The sequence below is a fragment of the Pygocentrus nattereri genome, chromosome 1, assembly GCF_015220715.1.
Source record: "Pygocentrus nattereri isolate fPygNat1 chromosome 1, fPygNat1.pri, whole genome shotgun sequence".
Taxonomy (NCBI): Eukaryota; Metazoa; Chordata; class Actinopteri; order Characiformes; family Serrasalmidae; genus Pygocentrus; species Pygocentrus nattereri.
The window spans coordinates 14,841,083-14,855,533 of NC_051211.1; the positions used below are offsets into that span (position 1 = coordinate 14,841,083).

Here is a 14,451-nt window from a genome sequence, read left to right on the forward strand (position 1 = left end):
TTTTACAGAACAGCAGTTCTTAAGTTCATTATCTTGTCCTAGCTCCAGATAAGAAATCAGTATTATAGAAACATCCTCACTAGGCAAAATGTCCTCAATTCTGTCCTACCTTCAAGACAACCCCAGACCTGTCTTAACGTTTGTTTTAACCGTCTGTTTCTATTGTTTTGTGCACTGCCAGGCAGCATAGTTCGCTATAACCAGCAGAATGATGCTACATTCATCTAGATTGAAATTGTATCAACAGTGGGTTTTGAAAAAAAAAACAACGCAGCAATAATTAGAAAATATGCACATTTTATTTTCAATTGCTCAAAGACATTTTCTCACACATACTGGAAGATGAATAGTCTCTGCATGACACTTTTTATCATTCCTCTGGGCGTGGCTATAAGGCTCATTGTTCCTCTGGGTGTGGCTAGAGAGCTCATTGTTCCTCTGGGTGTGGCTATAGGTCTCCAGTTTTCTAGCTTCAACTGGCCTAAGGACATTGACCAGATCTGCCCCCTGGACGTAATTCAGGACTTTCAGGGTTTCCACGCTCAATGTCTGGACGGCCTTCAATACCAGTTCATTTGCCCTTGAGTTTGGTAGCACAGAGCCAACGAAGCCAGCAACATCACTGTCTAGATCATCTGGAACTCAAAACAGAAGAAAGAACAGAGTAAGAAATTAATTAAATAAATAAATAAACAGGACACACATCACAGCAGTGAGTTCTTCATCCCATCCATGCTTGTCTTTACACAGATCGCTTAAAAGAGGTTTGGCTGGAAGGATGAATGGTGCCAGAAAACCGAGAGGGTCATAAATGGAGCCCACAACAGAAAGAATTCCTCTTCTGGTTACTGGCTTTTCCTGCACCCTAAAATTGTACATGAATGTGTCAAAATCTGTGCACCATTGTACACCAAGAGCTCGTTCGGTGGGTAATGCATCATGGTTGAGATCAAGGTCTTTTATGTTACTGGCTCTGTGTTCAGCTGGGATCGTTGACAAGACCTTCCTACTATTGCTTACCCATTTTGTGAGGCAAAACCCTCCTTGAGCGCACAAATCTCGCAGATCTTTCACTAGGGCAATTGCTTGCTCCTCTGAACACACAGACTTTAAACAATCATCTACATATATATTATGCAGAACTGTTTCAACAGCTTCTGGTGCTGCAATGCTTCTTCTATCCTCAGCTGTTCTTCTCAAAGCATATGAAGCACAACTAGGCGAGGAGGTTGCCCCAAATATGTGTACTGTCATGCGAAACTCCTCAAGGTGTGCATTTAGGTTACCATCTGGCCACCATAGAAATCGCAGCAAATCTGTGTCTCCCTCAGGAACTTTCACTTGGTAGAACATTGATTCAATGTCTGCTACTATAGCTACTGGTTCTTCCCGGAATCTCATCAAGGCTCCTATGAGTGTATTGGTGAGGTCAGGTCCCTGAAGTAATTCACCATTTAATGATACACCCTGAAATGCCATTCTTAATCATGTTCTTCATGAAGCCTTTGTAATCTTCAAGGAATTCCTGGTTTCTTTTCAGCTTCCTTAGCAAGCTGGCAGCTCGCTGTTCTGCCATGCAACGATTGTTTGGAACCTTGGGTGTTTCATGTCGTAGTGGAAGTCCTATGCAGTAATGTCCATCTACAAACATTATTGTCTTCTGCACTGCTTGCATAAATTGTTTGTCCTCTAGACTATTAATAATATGCCACGACTCCATTGCTTTTGAACTATTTGCTCCAATTAGCAGACCCACCTCTGCATCAATGTGTGGTAAACGCACTCCTCTCAGATATGACCACTTGTGGATGTATGTCTCCCTGGGAATGTTCTCTTTCTTTACCGGAATGTCCTTGTGCGTAAAGACCCTAGGTAACTCAACGTACTTTGTGTCTTCCAAACCACACACTTCCAGGTCTGAAAGTATATAACTGTTAAACAGCTTCGGTCCTCCAGATTCCCCTTGGCTCATAGTGCTCAGTGAGATCTGAGTGGGCTGTCCTTTCACAATCAGCCGTTTCTGGATTTCTTCTGTACAAAACGTAGCTGTGCTTCCAGGATCCATGAATGCATATGTTTCTATGCATCTTGCACTTTTTCTGGATTTCACTTTTACAGGGACAATCGAAAGCATACAGCCTATTTCTTCGGCCCCAGTATGGCCACATGATTCTTGTGTGATTGACACTTGAGCACAAGAAACCTCTTCATTCTGGCTATTACCACTGTCCTGATTTGTAGACATGGTGGCATCTTTATAGTCCTCTTTCTCAACATGGAGAATATCTGGGTGTCTCTGAGCACACTCTTTACATGTCATTCTCCTCTTACAAGTTCGACTAAGATGGCCCTGTGTCAAACAGCCAAAACATAAGCCTTTAGACTTCAGGAAGTCCACACGCTCTTTATGTGCACGCTCTTTAATCTTGTAACATGACTCCAATGCATGATTTTTCTGCGGCCACCTTTGCCTGACGATCAATGAAAACAACCAGATCAGCAAATCTTGCTCTATCTCCTCTTTTTTCTTTAAGCTCATAAGCTTCTACTCTCCATCTCTCCCTCATTTTGTATGGCAATTTGGAAATCACAATTCTCATATTGGTTGGGTTGTCCATCTCTTCCATAAATTGCACATCCTCCATAGTATTGTGACAACCAACCAAAAACAGAGCATAAGCACAGAGTGCTTTTCCATCATCAGACTTAATCTGCGGCCATTTTAAGGCTTTATCGATATAAGCACTAGCTATATTTAGCTCATCGCCATAATACTTCTGAAGTAACCGCTTTGCTTCCTTGAATCCTCTGTCAGGAGCCATGTGTTCACAGCTTTGAACAAGGTCATGTGGTTCTCCTACAGTACACTGTTGCAGGTAATACAACTTATCCTGCTCATTATCTGTTCTCCTTTCAATGGCGTGCTCGAATGCTCTGATAAACGACCTGTAAGCAAGAGGATCGCCTCTAAACGTGGGAATGTCTTTTTCTGGAAGCTGAGCCCAACTCTGCTGCTTCACCAGTAGTTCCGTAATCATATTTTGCTTCTGCATCATTTGAAGAACATCAACATTTCTTTCGTAAAGCTGATCACCAGTGTGGTCTGTGGGTTCTGGGCTCAGGACCCGTGGTTTAGTGAATTTCAGTGGCCTGGAGGGACTTTTGCTTCCTACTGCAGGGGGGTAAATAGGTTGGTAACCAGTCTGTTCTTCCTCCTTCACACAACTTCTCGACTGACCATGCTTTCCCGCCCGTAAATAGCTATTCATGCCATCCTCTGATTTCTCATATTCTTTGAGCACCTTCAATTTTGCACTGCTTTCTGCTATTGCAGTTTCTATGTTCAATTGACATGACAGATGATTTAACCAACCAAAGCCTTTGCCTGCTTAACACTGCTCTCTGCCAGTTGTGACACACTATCTTTAGGGCCAACATCATCAAACATCACTTCTGCATTGTCAATCTCAGTTTCATTCTCTTTGCCATTAGTGTCTTCACACAAGGCAGCCATCCATTTTTCAGTTTCCTCCACAAACTGATTGACTGTCACCATCTTAGGCTGAAACCAGTTGTGTTGATCTGCGTTCTTTTCGTCCTCATCCAAAAGATCTCCTATTTTTCTACTGAGATCTGTGAACTCCATTACAATTTTCATGAAATCATGCCGCATGACATCTTGCACTCTCTTCAAATTGTTAGCATCACTCATCAACCTCTCAACTTCTTTGATTTTACTTGTAATTCGTGCCAAAGTTCCTCTTCTTGTTGCTATTAACCTGTGCAGCTGCTCTTGCAACGCTTTCTCAGTTAATCTGCGCCTTCTCTTATGTTCCGTTTCTACCGTGTCAACGATTTCGCTCCCTTACTCCTTTTTATAAAGCCAACGTGTAAAGAGTGTGCCACCAAGTACTTCTATAATACTTTCTTTCTCAAAGTGCACCGCAACTTCCAAATACAGAACGTGTACGGCTCACGTCTAGGTTACTCGATCTACACACGGAGAAACTCAACAGGCGCTACTAGCTCAGCGCTTTTCTCGCACTTGTTAGCAGCTGTAATCTTCACAAACTTAAGCAATTCTATCGAAAGTTTCACAGAGAACTTGCACTTTGCATCATCCAGAGTATTTTCATTACCTTTTCTAAAGCTTCTTCTTGCAGTCTGCCACCGTAGTTGCACTGAGGAACCGAGCGATGCTTCTCTCTTTCCCTTTGAAACAGCTATTAGCGCTTAGCCATCGTCTTCATCTTAGATGCTTGTGGAGCAGTTTTGGACTTAATGTAGTGGCACTCCGTCTAAATGATCCTGTTTTGCACCACAACTAGCTGCAGGAGTCACTGATTCATACGCGCATGACAGAACGCTTGAATAGTTTGAAAACGTTTGCTGAAAAAATAAATAAATAAAACAATTCACAGTCACACGGTCAAAAACAGTGTTGCTCCTTTCTCTCGCAGCTACGAACTGAACTCAGGAGCCTTACACGCAGCTGCCCCCTAGTGGAGCATAAAAAAGATGGATTAAATTGTCTCTCTCTATTGCGGCTCTTACATGGTATAAGAAGTGTTTATTGTCCTTTAAATCGAAAAGAACTATAAAGGTAGATCACAGTAACTCTTTTTTTAAATTTAACTCTATGGTTTTGTTGAGTTTTAAATAAAAGTTTATTGTTGTACTTGAAATATTTTCCTGTCATTGTGAAATACAGGGAAAACTGGTCAAATGCAAAATTTTTTTTTTTTTTTTTGCCCTCATCGCTCCATGAGTGTTCCCGGCTGACTTGGGCTTAACCTGCATGTCTTTTTGTTGTGGGAGGAAACCGGAGTAAACCCATGCGGACACGGGGAGAGCATGCAACAAACTCCACACAGTGAAGACCCTGGTGGGGATCGAACCCACGCTGTGCTCACTGTGAGGCAACAGTGCTACCCACTGCGCCACCGAGCCGCCCAGTATCCGTGTGTGCGCGTGCACGCGCGTGTGTGTGTTTGTTTTTTTTAAATCGATGTACATCCATACATACATAAATATCGTGAGTGAGTTTACATACACATACACACAACTACTACATTATATTGACAAAGTTAACCTACCTCTCAAACGCGCTCCCTCCTCTTTAAATATTTTCCTGTCATTGTGAAATACAGGGAAAACTGGTCAAATGTTTTGGGAAAAGAAAATGCTAAAAAAGTTTTTTTTTTTTTTTCTTTCTTTTTTTTTTTTTTTTTTTTTTTTTTTTTTTTTTTTTTCCCTCACCTCACAGCCGAGTTCCCGGCTGACTTGGGCAATTTAGTTTGTCCAATCAGCTTACCCACATGTCTTTGTGTGGTGGGAGGAAACCGGAGCCCCCGGAGTAAACCCACGCGGACACGGGGAGAACATGCAAACTCCACACAGTGAGGACCCTCGTGGGGATCGAACCCACGCTGTGGTCACTGTGAGGCCACAGTGCTACCCACTGCGCCACCGAGCCGCCCAATAGATGTGCATGTGTGCATGTATATGACATGTATATGCCTGTGCTTGTGCGCGTGTTTGCGTGTATGTTTTTTTTTTTTTATCTATGTACATCCATACATAAATATCGTGCGTGAGTTTATATAGACATACACACAACTACTACATTATATTTTAAGCTTCATTTACTGTTGAAATTGTCGGTGTATTTTAAATAAACTCTTGTCACTTCCGGTTTCAGCAAAATGTGATTTGAAATTGTAAAACACACAGAGAACATTATGACAAAAACATTTCATTCCCTAGACGTGAAGGCGCAAAACAGAGGGCTAGGGCTCAGTGTTAGGGGCACGGGGTGAAATGGGACTGGGCCTTAGAATCGCTCTCTTGTCGTACTGTTCCACATTGGACTTAACGAGAACCGAACCCGCAACGTTCGGTTCTGCAGGCAGGCACGTGAACCGTTGGACCACATGACCGATGACGTAAGAATTGAAGTCCTTGCTATTTGAATTGAACGAACCGTCTACAGACGTCTACAGATGTGTGTCTCGCTAAAAGAATGTACTCTCTCTTTTTTATTGAAAACTTCAAATGTACAACACTGTAAGGCATTACCATTATAAAGTCATGAGACAGCAATGTGCACCATTTACAGCACTAGAACATTGATTTAGAAATCATAACTGAACTGTAGAAACAATCTTCCAGAGCAAGCATTCAATATCAAACTGTCTATACAAAAAAAAAACAGAAAAAAAACATATAGGACAACAAATACATAGTAATAATAAAATAAAATATAAACAAATTAGGTTACTTTATTAGTGGGGTTATTTATCAGTAGTTTGTGTAGATCTTTAGCTATTTTGGATTTCATCAATTTTAGGGACTTTGTATACAGTTGAATTTCATTATAGTAGCATGTAGCATAAAAAAATTGGCCAAAATTAGCAATATATTAACCAACAGGTCCAGTTTTGGATGATCTAATATTACACCAAAAACAATAGCATTATAATCTATTTTAGTAAATGTATTGGTTTTGTTATTTAACCATTCCATGAACTGTTTCCAGAATAGCTGAGTATGAGAGCAAGAAAAAAAGAGGTGTTTGGTTGTTTCAACATCCCAGTTACAAAATATACATTCTTTCATTTCAAAGCCAAATCTTAGTTTTATAAATTCACTGCAAGGGTAGATATTATTCATGATTTTGTAGTGGATTTCTTTTGTTTTGGGTGGAATTGGGTATTTAAGGAATTTAGTTCTCAGTTTGAGTATTTCTAGTTGACCAAATACAGTCATAATGTTATTTCTATTGGACTGAGCAGGATATAAATCGTTTGTTAGACTGGATCTCATGAATTTGTTCGATCATTTTTTATCATGAATTCGTCACATCTTTCTCTGTAGTGGGGTCGAGAGAAGTAGAGTTCTCCTCACCTTTTCTCCTTCTTGTGTTGGGCGCAGAGATCTTTGTTGGCGTTTGGAGGCTGCGTTTCTTGCTTGAGACGCTAGCGTCGGTCTCCATGCTTGAGCTATCTTCGTTACCATAATCATGCGTTTCCAGTGCCAGTTTGGTGGTTGTTGCCATTTTCAAGTAGTCTGAAGCATATACTGACCTCCGTGCGTTTGTAGATGGATCGCGTTTACTTTTAGTTTAGATTTTTTCAGGGATGACCATTTATCTTCCAATTTTAGGGACAGAGCTGAGCAAAGTCACGTCTGCTCAGGTCGCCATCTTGCCCGGTTCCCTCAGGAGGCCAACTCCGTGCTATTTGAATTGAACGAACCGTCTACAGACCCCGGATGTGTGTCTCGCTAAAATAAAGCTGCTTTTTATGCAGTACTGGCAACGTGTCTCCAATTCATGCCACTGCCGTTTTCCTACTACAGCTCATTCACAGTCATTTATTGCACTTTCATGCCAAATCATTCATTGCTACACAAACTTACACACAGCTTTAATTCATAGTTAATGAACTACTTAAGTTGCGACTTAAAAGTACTAAAAGATTAATTATGACTCTAATGTTATCCTTTTTGTAATAAGACTCATTTTAGGTGAAAATACTCCATTGCCTCTCTTGGTAAACCAGGCTTTTGATAGAATGTCATTAATTAGTCTGACACTGATCTCTATTAAAATGATGTGATTGTGAGACACAAAACACTGAAGGCAAACAGTTTCCATCAGGTAGAACCGAGTGGCTCTGAAATAACTTTCAACAAACAAGCAAAGTTTCACTTTAAGATTACTTATTAACTTATTTAAAAGGGGAATACAAACTTGCTTTCAACACAGGTTCACAAATAAATTTTCTTTTACTGTATTTACGGTATTGATCTGTAGGTTTCTGTTCATAAACTGACTGAAACTAATTCATTATAAAATGAAAGCGTTTGTATAAATTCTGAAAAAAAAAGAAACACGCCAGTCACAACTGCATGTGTGTACATATTTGTATATTGTGGTCTATTTACACAAAGTTAGGTTAGTTCCATCATTTAGGTAGACGAATGCGCTCCCAAACATTTTTACGCTGCTGCACTGATGTTGAACCGTGTGCTAGCACTGGGTCGGTATAACCAACAGGTCAAAACAAGCTCAGAACAAAGTGACCGCTGCGCCCCGATTGGTGTTCTTGCTATGTGCTTATGTCGTTTTGACATGTTATGTTTTTATACGCACAAAAACCAAAAGGAACGACAGATTTCTCAAAATGTAGTGGAGTAAAAAGTTAAGATATTTGACTTTGAAATGTAGCGGAGTGAAAGTAGAAAGTCACCCGAAATGGAAATATTTAATTAAAGTACAGATACCCAAAAAAACTACTGAAGTACAGTAACGAATTACACACACTTAGTTACTGTCCACCACTTCATGTATGTAAGTATGCATGGCAGCTATTTTATACATTTTATTGTTTGTATTTGGGGATAACAAAAACATGTTCACGAATAAATACCAAGAAATCCGAATCTATAGCACAAACAGATTTTCTGTTTTCTACTAACAAATAATGATTTTTCTGTAAACAACACTTTATTATTACTTTTACTGTGTTTATGTTTATTTGCATTTATTATCTTTTACTTATTATCTTTTACAGAACAGCAGTTCTTAAGTTCATTATCTTGTCCTAGCTCCAGATAAGAAATCAGTATTATAGAAACATCCTCACTAGGCAAAATGTCCTCAATTCTGTCCTACCTTCAAGACAACCCCAGACCTGTCTTAACGTTTGTTTTAACCGTCTGTTTCTATTGTTTTGTGCACTGCCAGGCAGCATAGTTCGCTATAACCAGCAGAATGATGCTACATTCATCTAGATTGAAATTGTATCAACAGTGGGTTTTGAAAAAAAAAACAACGCAGCAATAATTAGAAAATATGCACATTTTATTTTCAATTGCTCAAAGACATTTTCTCACACATACTGGAAGATGAATAGTCTCTGCATGACACTTTTTATCATTCCTCTGGGCGTGGCTATAAGGCTCATTGTTCCTCTGGGTGTGGCTAGAGAGCTCATTGTTCCTCTGGGTGTGGCTATAGGTCTCCAGTTTTCTAGCTTCAACTGGCCTAAGGACATTGACCAGATCTGCCCCCTGGACGTAATTCAGGACTTTCAGGGTTTCCACGCTCAATGTCTGGACGGCCTTCAATACCAGTTCATTTGCCCTTGAGTTTGGTAGCACAGAGCCAACGAAGCCAGCAACATCACTGTCTAGATCATCTGGAACTCAAAACAGAAGAAAGAACAGAGTAAGAAATTAATTAAATAAATAAATAAACAGGACACACATCACAGCAGTGAGTTCTTCATCCCATCCATGCTTGTCTTTACACAGATCGCTTAAAAGAGGTTTGGCTGGAAGGATGAATGGTGCCAGAAAACCGAGAGGGTCATAAATGGAGCCCACAACAGAAAGAATTCCTCTTCTGGTTACTGGCTTTTCCTGCACCCTAAAATTGTACATGAATGTGTCAAAATCTGTGCACCATTGTACACCAAGAGCTCGTTCGGTGGGTAATGCATCATGGTTGAGATCAAGGTCTTTTATGTTACTGGCTCTGTGTTCAGCTGGGATCGTTGACAAGACCTTCCTACTATTGCTTACCCATTTTGTGAGGCAAAACCCTCCTTGAGCGCACAAATCTCGCAGATCTTTCACTAGGGCAATTGCTTGCTCCTCTGAACACACAGACTTTAAACAATCATCTACATATATATTATGCAGAACTGTTTCAACAGCTTCTGGTGCTGCAATGCTTCTTCTATCCTCAGCTGTTCTTCTCAAAGCATATGAAGCACAACTAGGCGAGGAGGTTGCCCCAAATATGTGTACTGTCATGCGAAACTCCTCAAGGTGTGCATTTAGGTTACCATCTGGCCACCATAGAAATCGCAGCAAATCTGTGTCTCCCTCAGGAACTTTCACTTGGTAGAACATTGATTCAATGTCTGCTACTATAGCTACTGGTTCTTCCCGGAATCTCATCAAGGCTCCTATGAGTGTATTGGTGAGGTCAGGTCCCTGAAGTAATTCACCATTTAATGATACACCCTGAAATGCCATTCTTAATCATGTTCTTCATGAAGCCTTTGTAATCTTCAAGGAATTCCTGGTTTCTTTTCAGCTTCCTTAGCAAGCTGGCAGCTCGCTGTTCTGCCATGCAACGATTGTTTGGAACCTTGGGTGTTTCATGTCGTAGTGGAAGTCCTATGCAGTAATGTCCATCTACAAACATTATTGTCTTCTGCACTGCTTGCATAAATTGTTTGTCCTCTAGACTATTAATAATATGCCACGACTCCATTGCTTTTGAACTATTTGCTCCAATTAGCAGACCCACCTCTGCATCAATGTGTGGTAAACGCACTCCTCTCAGATATGACCACTTGTGGATGTATGTCTCCCTGGGAATGTTCTCTTTCTTTACCGGAATGTCCTTGTGCGTAAAGACCCTAGGTAACTCAACGTACTTTGTGTCTTCCAAACCACACACTTCCAGGTCTGAAAGTATATAACTGTTAAACAGCTTCGGTCCTCCAGATTCCCCTTGGCTCATAGTGCTCAGTGAGATCTGAGTGGGCTGTCCTTTCACAATCAGCCGTTTCTGGATTTCTTCTGTACAAAACGTAGCTGTGCTTCCAGGATCCATGAATGCATATGTTTCTATGCATCTTGCACTTTTTCTGGATTTCACTTTTACAGGGACAATCGAAAGCATACAGCCTATTTCTTCGGCCCCAGTATGGCCACATGATTCTTGTGTGATTGACACTTGAGCACAAGAAACCTCTTCATTCTGGCTATTACCACTGTCCTGATTTGTAGACATGGTGGCATCTTTATAGTCCTCTTTCTCAACATGGAGAATATCTGGGTGTCTCTGAGCACACTCTTTACATGTCATTCTCCTCTTACAAGTTCGACTAAGATGGCCCTGTGTCAAACAGCCAAAACATAAGCCTTTAGACTTCAGGAAGTCCACACGCTCTTTATGTGCACGCTCTTTAATCTTGTAACATGACTCCAATGCATGATTTTTCTGCGGCCACCTTTGCCTGACGATCAATGAAAACAACCAGATCAGCAAATCTTGCTCTATCTCCTCTTTTTTCTTTAAGCTCATAAGCTTCTACTCTCCATCTCTCCCTCATTTTGTATGGCAATTTGGAAATCACAATTCTCATATTGGTTGGGTTGTCCATCTCTTCCATAAATTGCACATCCTCCATAGTATTGTGACAACCAACCAAAAACAGAGCATAAGCACAGAGTGCTTTTCCATCATCAGACTTAATCTGCGGCCATTTTAAGGCTTTATCGATATAAGCACTAGCTATATTTAGCTCATCGCCATAATACTTCTGAAGTAACCGCTTTGCTTCCTTGAATCCTCTGTCAGGAGCCATGTGTTCACAGCTTTGAACAAGGTCATGTGGTTCTCCTACAGTACACTGTTGCAGGTAATACAACTTATCCTGCTCATTATCTGTTCTCCTTTCAATGGCGTGCTCGAATGCTCTGATAAACGACCTGTAAGCAAGAGGATCGCCTCTAAACGTGGGAATGTCTTTTTCTGGAAGCTGAGCCCAACTCTGCTGCTTCACCAGTAGTTCCGTAATCATATTTTGCTTCTGCATCATTTGAAGAACATCAACATTTCTTTCGTAAAGCTGATCACCAGTGTGGTCTGTGGGTTCTGGGCTCAGGACCCGTGGTTTAGTGAATTTCAGTGGCCTGGAGGGACTTTTGCTTCCTACTGCAGGGGGGTAAATAGGTTGGTAACCAGTCTGTTCTTCCTCCTTCACACAACTTCTCGACTGACCATGCTTTCCCGCCCGTAAATAGCTATTCATGCCATCCTCTGATTTCTCATATTCTTTGAGCACCTTCAATTTTGCACTGCTTTCTGCTATTGCAGTTTCTATGTTCAATTGACATGACAGATGATTTAACCAACCAACAAAGCCTTTGCCTGCTTAACACTGCTCTCTGCCAGTTGTGACACACTATCTTTAGGGCCAACATCATCAAACATCACTTCTGCATTGTCAATCTCAGTTTCATTCTCTTTGCCATTAGTGTCTTCACACAAGGCAGCCATCCATTTTTCAGTTTCCTCCACAAACTGATTGACTGTCACCATCTTAGGCTGAAACCAGTTGTGTTGATCTGCGTTCTTTTCGTCCTCATCCAAAAGATCTCCTATTTTTCTACTGAGATCTGTGAACTCCATTACAATTTTCATGAAATCATGCCGCATGACATCTTGCACTCTCTTCAAATTGTTAGCATCACTCATCAACCTCTCAACTTCTTTGATTTTACTTGTAATTCGTGCCAAAGTTCCTCTTCTTGTTGCTATTAACCTGTGCAGCTGCTCTTGCAACGCTTTCTCAGTTAATCTGCGCCTTCTCTTATGTTCCGTTTCTACCGTGTCAACGATTTCGCTCCCTTCCTCCTTTTATAAAGCCAACGTGTAAAGAGTGTGCCACCAAGTACTTCTATAATACTTTCTTTCTCAAAGTGCACCGCAACTTCCAAATACAGAACGTGTACGGCTCACGTCTAGGTTACTCGATCTACACACGGAGAAACTCAACAGGCGCTACTAGCTCAGCGCTTTTCTCGCACTTGTTAGCAGCTGTAATCTTCACAAACTTAAGCAATTCTATCGAAAGTTTCACAGAGAACTTGCACTTTGCATCATCCAGAGTATTTTCATTACCTTTTCTAAAGCTTCTTCTTGCAGTCTGCCACCGTAGTTGCACTGAGGAACCGAGCGATGCTTCTCTCTTTTCCCTTTGAAACAGCTATTAGCGCTTAGCCATCGTCTTCATCTTAGATGCTTGTGGAGCAGTTTTGGACTTAATGTAGTGGCACTCCGTCTAAATGATCCTGTTTTGCACCACAACTAGCTGCAGGAGTCACTGATTCATACGCGCATGACAGAACGCTTGAATAGTTTGAAAACGTTTGCTGAAAAAATAAATAAATAAAACAATTCACAGTCACACGGTCAAAAACAGTGTTGCTCCTTTCTCTCGCAGCTACGAACTGAACTCAGGAGCCTTACACGCAGCTGCCCCCTAGTGGAGCATAAAAAAGATGGATTAAATTGTCTCTCTCTATTGCGGCTCTTACATGGTATAAGAAGTGTTTATTGTCCTTTAAATCGAAAAGAACTATAAAGGTAGATCACAGTAACTCTTTTTTTAAATTTAACTCTATGGTTTTGTTGAGTTTTAAATAAAAGTTTATTGTTGTACTTGAAATATTTTCCTGTCATTGTGAAATACAGGGAAAACTGGTCAAATGCAAAATTTTTTTTTTTTTTTTTGCCCTCATCGCTCCATGAGTGTTCCCGGCTGACTTGGGCTTAACCTGCATGTCTTTTTGTTGTGGGAGGAAACCGGAGTAAACCCACGCGGACACGGGGAGAGCATGCAACAAACTCCACACAGTGAAGACCCTGGTGGGGATCGAACCCACGCTGTGCTCACTGTGAGGCAACAGTGCTACCCACTGCGCCACCGAGCCGCCCAGTATCCGTGTGTGCGCGTGCACGCGCGTGTGTGTGTTTGTTTTTTTTAAATCGATGTACATCCATACATACATAAATATCGTGAGTGAGTTTACATACACATACACACAACTACTACATTATATTGACAAAGTTAACCTACCTCTCAAACGCGCTGCCTCCTCTTTAAATATTTTCCTGTCATTGTGAAATACAGGGAAAACTGGTCAAATGTTTTGGGAAAAGAAAATGCTAAAAAAGTTTTTTTTTTTTTTTTCTTTTTTTTTTCCCTCACCTCACAGCCGAGTTCCCGGCTGACTTGGGCAATTTAGTTTGTCCAATCAGCTTACCCACATGTCTTTGTGTGGTGGGAGGAAACCGGAGCCCCCGGAGTAAACCCACGCGGACACGGGGAGAACATGCAAACTCCACACAGTGAGGACCCTCGTGGGGATCGAACCCACGCTGTGGTCACTGTGAGGCCACAGTGCTACCCACTGCGCCACCGCGCCGCCCAATAGATGTACGTGTGTGCATGTATATGACATGTATATGCCTGTGCTTGTGCGCGTGTTTGCGTGTATGTTTTTTTTTTTTTATCTATGTACATCCATACATAAATATCGTGCGTGAGTTTATATAGACATACACACAACTACTACATTATATTTTAAGCTTCATTTACTGTTGAAATTGTCGGTGTATTTTAAATAAACTCTTGTCACTTCCGGTTTCAGCAAAATGTGATTTGAAATTGTAAAACACACAGAGAACATTATGACAAAAACATTTCATTCCCTAGACGTGAAGGCGCAAAACAGAGGGCTAGGGCTCAGTGTTAGGGGCACGGGGTGAAATGGGACTGGGCCTTAGAATCGCTCTCTTGTCGTACTGTTCCACATTGGACTTAACGAGAACCGAACCCGCAACGTTCGGTTCTGCAGGCA

At 41.2% G+C, this 14,451-nt stretch overlaps 2 long non-coding RNA genes across 4 annotated transcripts; both read right to left on the reverse strand.

The window, feature by feature from the left end:
* Window positions 1-277: 277 nt before the first annotated feature.
* On the reverse strand, window positions 278-4,502 carry LOC119262388. Of its 2 annotated transcripts, none has more exons than XR_005129602.1 (2): window positions 4,140-4,502; window positions 278-635 (listed from the first exon to the last, which is right to left on the reverse strand). It is a non-coding gene; the product is annotated as an uncharacterized LOC119262388 (long non-coding RNA). The 2 variants fall into 2 exon arrangements; XR_005129600.1 differs by having other exon boundaries at window positions 278-641.
* Window positions 4,503-8,845: 4,343 nt separating this feature from the next.
* On the reverse strand, window positions 8,846-12,785 carry LOC119262392. Of its 2 annotated transcripts, none has more exons than XR_005129606.1 (2): window positions 12,710-12,785; window positions 8,846-9,203 (listed from the first exon to the last, which is right to left on the reverse strand). It is a non-coding gene; the product is annotated as an uncharacterized LOC119262392 (long non-coding RNA). The 2 variants fall into 2 exon arrangements; XR_005129603.1 differs by having other exon boundaries at window positions 8,846-9,209; window positions 12,710-12,780.
* Between the last annotated feature and the right edge of the window lie 1,666 nt (window positions 12,786-14,451).